The 6,573-nt window shown below is 43.5% G+C and overlaps 1 non-coding gene across 1 annotated transcript; it reads right to left on the reverse strand.

The window, feature by feature from the left end:
* Nucleotides 1-1,254: 1,254 nt before the first annotated feature.
* LOC135980295 (U1 spliceosomal RNA) lies at nucleotides 1,255-1,411 on the reverse strand. Its single transcript, XR_010597422.1, has one exon. It is a non-coding gene; the product is annotated as a U1 spliceosomal RNA (small nuclear RNA).
* Between the last annotated feature and the right edge of the window lie 5,162 nt (nucleotides 1,412-6,573).

Genomic DNA, 6,573 nt, shown 5'->3' on the forward strand with positions numbered 1-6,573 from the left:
TCATAGTAAATTCTGATTCTAAGTTTAGTGCTTTTGATGCTTAAAGACAACAAATGTTCTGTACCTTTTAAAAATCAGTATGCTTGATACCTGAATTAATACAAATAAAGAACGTAGGCATTTTTATTATCTGAAATAGGAACATGAATTTGGACAAAAAATTCCTGTGGTTACATTAACTTGGTATAGTGGCAGTTGCATTTTTGTGTGTGTGTGTGTACTACTGTTGCCTAAATTTTTCCAAATGCTAGGAGAAAGCACACTTTCATGTTGTCTGCATGATTAATTGCACAAGTCAGAAATATACGTGATATTTGCTGTAGAATCCTATTAAGTGGTTAGAATATTAATGTTGTACAAAGGATGGCTTACTACATATCGCTATTTGCATCATTTGTTTTTTGCATGTACAGATAAAGCACTCCCTTATAGCTTTCCCTCCATGGTAATTTATAAAACACCCTAGTTTGATATTCTGTGTGTGCATATATTTAAGTAAGATTCATATTACTTATAGTTCATAGTGGAAAACATACATTTGTGGTAAAAGAATGTGCATAAGAGTATGTAAGTGTGCGTAAATGTTTTTACAGCTGCACTTCAATGTAACTTGTTCTCTGTTTACAGAATCATGCAATGCATTTTGGTTAATAACAGAACTATTAAACTTGGCTCTGAAAAATTAGGTACCATTACTAGCAGGTAGCTAATGAAACCAATCAATTTTCCTCTTCAAATAGGCTTTGCTTTGAACAAGATGCGCTCATATCATCACTTGAAAATTACGTAAGATATTAACACCTTGTGTCTTAACCTACATGCTTTGCCTTATTTATGAAGGCATTTTTGCATAGTCCACATTATTCTCACAAGAATATATTAAATCTGAATTTGCTGCTTGTGATACTTTCTGCTTAATAAATTACTTGGATTTTTTTTTTATTTTAAAACTTTGACTATTGGCTCCCAAGCCCATGTATGGGGGTGAGGGGGAAAGTGTTAGTTTGTTAGTGGTGCATAATTCTGTGGGAGCTAGGACTCTGTGGTTTTTTGTGGCGCAATGTAGGGCTACTTCCAATTAATGTCAATATTAATTGAAGGACATTGTCAGTAAAACATTTCTCTCCATTTGATCTACATTGAAGTTAACTGATACTGTAATTTTTCTACTCATCTATAAGTAGGCAGTGCGTAACAAATTAAGCAGTAGGATACAATACCTACGTGTTTATTTCTCTGTCTTTGACCAAGTGCCAGGGGAAAGCATGAACGCAGTCCCCCACTACCACAAATTATGCAGTCGAGTTTCCCGCATTTGGGGAAATCGCAGGGGTCATCACACCTGCAGTGGAATGGATGAGCCTGGGAAAACCACTTTCATGATCATAGTATCTCCCCTGCCAATACCTATGTGGTAAGATGCAGCTATAGGCACAGTTGGGATGTATGGTACAGCCAAGTTCTTCTCAAATACCAAAGTCCGAGAATCCCTGCTGGAGAGAGCGGCTTGTTGCCATTTTATATAAAGACTAGGAAAACATGATTGTCATACTTGGAATGGCTTAAAATATTTAATAAATAAGTAACCACTATTTCTACCCTACTGTATTTGTTTGCAGAACCTAAAGGCTTGGCTACACGTGCGAGTTAGAGCACATTAAAGCAGCCCCAGGCGCCCTAGCTCACTACCCGTCCACACTGGCAAGGCACATAGAGCGCTCTGACTCCAGGGCTAGAGCGCTCCTGGTACTCCACCTCAGCGAGATGATTGCATTGGCTGAAACGCACAGGCATCAGTGTGAACGAGGTGTTGCATTACTGCACTCTGATCAGCCTCCGGAAACTTCTCATAATCCCCTTAAGTCAAGTGGCCACTCTTGTCATTGTTTTGGAATCACTGCAGGCATGCCCATACGCTCTTTAAAAGCTCCGTTTCTGACAGCCAGCATGCTTATCTGCTCCGAGACAAAACAACCATTACTGTGGAATGCTGTATGTGAGAGAGGGAGCAAGGCGGAGGGGAAGGGGGACACAGAGGGGGTTTGCTGCTGTCTGAACTTACAAGACAGCATGCTGACATGCTCTCAGTCCCCCAAAAACCCATTCTCTCTCCCCCCACATACACACAACACACTCCCTGTCACACTCCACTCTACCCCACTCCTCTCATTTGAAAAGCACGTTGCAGCCACTTGCATGCTGGGATAGCTACCACAATGAACTGCTCTCTGTGGCCATTACAAGAGCTGCTAATGTGGCCACGCCAGTGCGCTTGCAGCTGTCAGATTGCAGCGCTTTTCCTACTGCGCTCTATGAAGGCTGGTTTAACTCAAAGTGCTCTACATTTGCAAGTGTAGCCATGCCCATAATGATTTGAGTGTCTACTCCAGTCAGCATTGGGACCGCATTGTACTGGGCACTGCATAGACGAGTAACACTGTCTTGCCCTGAGAAGTTCAACTCTTATTTTGTTACAACACTCTCTGAACTAGACACCTTCAGTCTGCACTACTTAGCCTTCAGTATCACTTAAGATGATGCAACTTCAAATATTTCCTTTTCACTGTGTTTAAATAAACAAATCGTCAAAGGTGTCTAGTTCTGTTTAATAGAGTCTTAGTGTTTGGTGGATTTCCTGCTTCCAAAATGTTCTAGATTAAGAGCCTGAAAGCATCTGTTTATCCATCGACCAAGTTACAGCATGGGTAGTATCGACCCCCTAACGTTTTCCCTTCCTACTCCCCTCTCCACAATGCATTTCCGCCTGGAGTTGGAAGGACTGCTTCTTGGGGCTTACGTGGTAGGGTATTCTCTACACTCCATTCATTCTCCCCAAGCTCAATTTCTTTAGGGTGCCTGTTGTGGAAAATTTTGTGATAAAGGGCTGTTGAGTGGGAACTGGATTGGGACAACCAATTTACATCACATAAACTGAGGATCTATCAGATAGCAGTAATCTTTGGTCATCACTAAACTGGGGAGATTTCAAACTGGCAGCCTAAAGCTGAAAGTCTCAGTACTTAATTCCTAGGGATATGATGATTCCCTATATTGGAAGTGATTTACATATGTATCTGACGGTCTTGTTAGACCTGTATTTGTATAAACTTTGCTGAAAAGAAAGGATATTTAGATGAATGCCAGTATAAAGCAGCAACCATTTTAAATATGTTGGATCCTTTCCATCCATTCCCTTTTCTCCCACCATACCTCTTAACTCTTTCCACTAATCCACAAATATGACAAAAACACACATTTACACAGAAGTACATATGTACATTCTTCAGTACCTTTGTAGTTTTGTTTTCCTTCTCCCGTTCCAATCCCTTAGGATAAGGCAGCTTGAGTTACTCAGTTTGTGCTTTTGTTTATATTTATATTAAAAAAGTGAAAAAATAAGTGGCTACTGCTCGATCAGTGTATCCTCCAATATACAAGGAAATAATTTAATTAAATACAAATTGTAAAAACTTCCCCCCAGCTTCTAAAAGTATAGATAGTACAAAGGTACATGCTTTACTTGTAATTATTCTTACCCCCTTGCCATGGGATGATACAGTCTTCTGTCAGGCTTTGAATAGTCCCTTTGTACAGCTGCCGCATAAGTGGTAGCTTAAATGATGAGAGATGGTTGGGTAAGCACACCTTCCTTAGTGGGACGTGGACTAAAGGGATCCTTGCCATCAGGATTGTTGCATCCTGATATGAGGAAAATTAAATTCACATAAAACACAGTAAATACACCTCTACCCCGATATAAGGTGACCCGATATAACATGAATTCGGATATAACGTGGTAAAGCAGTGCTCCGGGGGGGCAGGGCTGCGCTCTCTGGTGGATCAAAGCAAGTTCGATATAACGCGGTAAGATTTTTTTGGCTCCCGAGGACAGCGTTATATCGAGGTAGAGGTGTACTAAGCAGTTGAAGCAAGTCAAAACTTTATCTATAGTTTAACTTCTAAGGTTTAAATACTGGAAACGTGTAACTATTCACCTGAGTAAAATTACCTTTGTATAAGTGTTTGCAGGATTGGTGGTTAAGGGACCTACCATTCCCACCACTCCAGCCTTTGCTTTCAGTCCCGTCCATGTATTGTGGCCTCATCTAATCACATCCTGGATAAAGCACCAAACCACTCCACTTCATGTTTTATTATGTTGTTTGCTTATTTATACAGTTTAACACCATGCTGTGCTTAAAGTTTCAGTCTACTACATAGTATATGCAATGGATAAAGCCTAAATGGAGCCTGAATCCACCAAAACCTTGGACTTTTCTGCCTAAGACCAGGAGTGAAATCCTGATCCCGTTGAAATTCATGGCAAAACCCACCCATTAATTTCAGTGGGGCTAGCATTTCATCTCAGGTGATTGTACTTAGCAGCAGCCTTTGTGGTGCCTTTGAAACCATGTTTGTGACTGCAATGCCCCTTTTGAAATAAAGGGCTTGGATCTGCTTAATCTACCTATTTTATACCATGAACAATTGAAATGAAAGGATACATAAAAAGATCGTTGACCTGCTTCTTGTCATACCAAACATCCCTAGTAGCATTACCCTCTCCTGGTTTATTTTTTTCAGAGATCCTCCGTTTCTACTCTGTTCTTGACCCAAAGGAATTGGATAAGCAGCCAAGAGTACTTTGTGGCATATAACATGTCTGTGAAAATGAACAATCCATCATTCCCCACCCACCAGAAATGGAATGCCTTTGCTTTTTGAATCTGGCACCTTTTCCATTTAACAGATAACTAATATATGTGGATCTTGATTGGATTCACAGCCTAAGTTCCCTCTAAGCTGCGCGGCTGCCCCGGACCTGCCGCGGGAGAGGTGCCCCGGCCCTGGCCCCAACCCATCCCGCCCCGGAGCTGCCATGGCGGTGAGAGGCGCTTCTCCCCCCCCAAACCAGGTGCTGCTGCGGGGAGAGAGAGCTGGGGGGAGTCCTCTCTCCCCACCGTAGACCCAGGGCAGCCTGCACCCCAAACCCCTTGTCCCCGGCCCCATCCCAGAGCCCACATCTCCAGCCGGAGCTCTCACCCCCCCCTTAACCCCAGCCCGGAGCTGCCTCCCGTACCCTGAACCCCTTATTTCTGGCCCCACCCTGGAACCCGCACCCCCAGCTGGAGCCCTCACCCCTGGCCCCACCCCAAAGCCCACACCCCCAGCCAGAGCCCTCACCCCCTGTACCCCAATTCTCTGCCCCAGCCCTGAGCCCCCTCCCACACTCCGAACCCCTCGGCCCCATCCCCGCCACATGAATTTTGTGTCACATCACCTCCATAGTGGTGCACATAACACAATTCATTCTGTACATGCGTGGGGGAAAATTAGAGGGAACGCTTTGCTTACTCTGTATTTTATATTGGCATTGAAGTTGCAATAAGCATATTTTACCCAAGAAAAATACCATGAGTAAACTCTAGTAGAATGATAGGAATTATTTAAAAAAAATAAAATAAAAAGTAAAGATAGACAATACTGTGCAAGTATTTTAAATATCTCATATGGAACAACAGTCTATCTTGGCCATTTTAGCCTCTGATTAACTTTTTTACTCTTATCTCTCCCCTGTAATCCACCACTCTCTTATTTCTCCCCAGTCCTTCAGCCTCTTGTAATATCCTGACAGCATTCCTACAGTGTCCTGTAAAGCCCATTAGCCCCTTCCTTGCCCCGAAGAAGAGCTCTGTGTAAGCTTAAAAGCTTGTCTCTTTTATTGGACCAACAGAAGTTGGTCCAATAAAAAAATATTATCTTACCCATCTTGTCTCCTTCCCACAACATTCCCAAAGCACCTGAACTCCTCTCTGGCTGCGGAGTAAACCTGAAAGGCTATAGAAGTGTGTAGAGCGCCCACAAAGACCCTTAGCTCTCCTCTTAGCATCCAGTACCAGCAAAGTCCTTCAGCCCCCTTTTTGTGGGTATCTTTCTTCCTTCAGAAGACATTGCCATGACAAAGGGTATCTGTAATGCTTCTCCCGTAGGCGTACTAGGCATAGAGAAGGGCGAGAAGGCAGCCAGCAGAGAAGGTGGAGGGAGGAGCTGCTGCCATGTTGGAAAGGTGTCAGTCACATGGTCTGGTCAATGCCCCAGCCCGTGACCAGTATCCTGGAAGTGACCCAGTCATTGGGTTTACTACTCACTGTTGTGACACCACCATGTGGCCGGGGATTAGTTTTCGACCAGTCTGATGCCCCTTCCTTTAGTCGCTCACGCTGTGTCTCTCCTTCTCTTTATTTGGACTCGATTGATCCCTCTCCGTAACTCCCCCTATGTCTGGTTTCACTAGGTCATTATCGTTTTCCTATTCTGAGGTATCAAAGTCCCTCTAAACTATCTGTCTCAGGAAGTCTTTCTTTCTATTGCCCAGATTGTACCCTTCCCCAGTGGCTGGTAGGGGAACCCAGGCTCCCCTTGTACTCCAGGTTCCAGCCCAGGGACCCTATGTCTAACAACCATGATTTGCTCCAGCTCCCAGACCCTGTTGCTATCTCCCTGAACTTCTTCACTACCGTCTGGCCTATCCCTTGGTTACCAGTGAAAGAGTGGTAACCATTTCAAATGTAG

The sequence above is a fragment of the Chrysemys picta genome, unplaced genomic scaffold, assembly GCF_011386835.1.
Source record: "Chrysemys picta bellii isolate R12L10 unplaced genomic scaffold, ASM1138683v2 scaf2566, whole genome shotgun sequence".
NCBI classification, from domain to species: domain Eukaryota; kingdom Metazoa; phylum Chordata; order Testudines; family Emydidae; genus Chrysemys; species Chrysemys picta.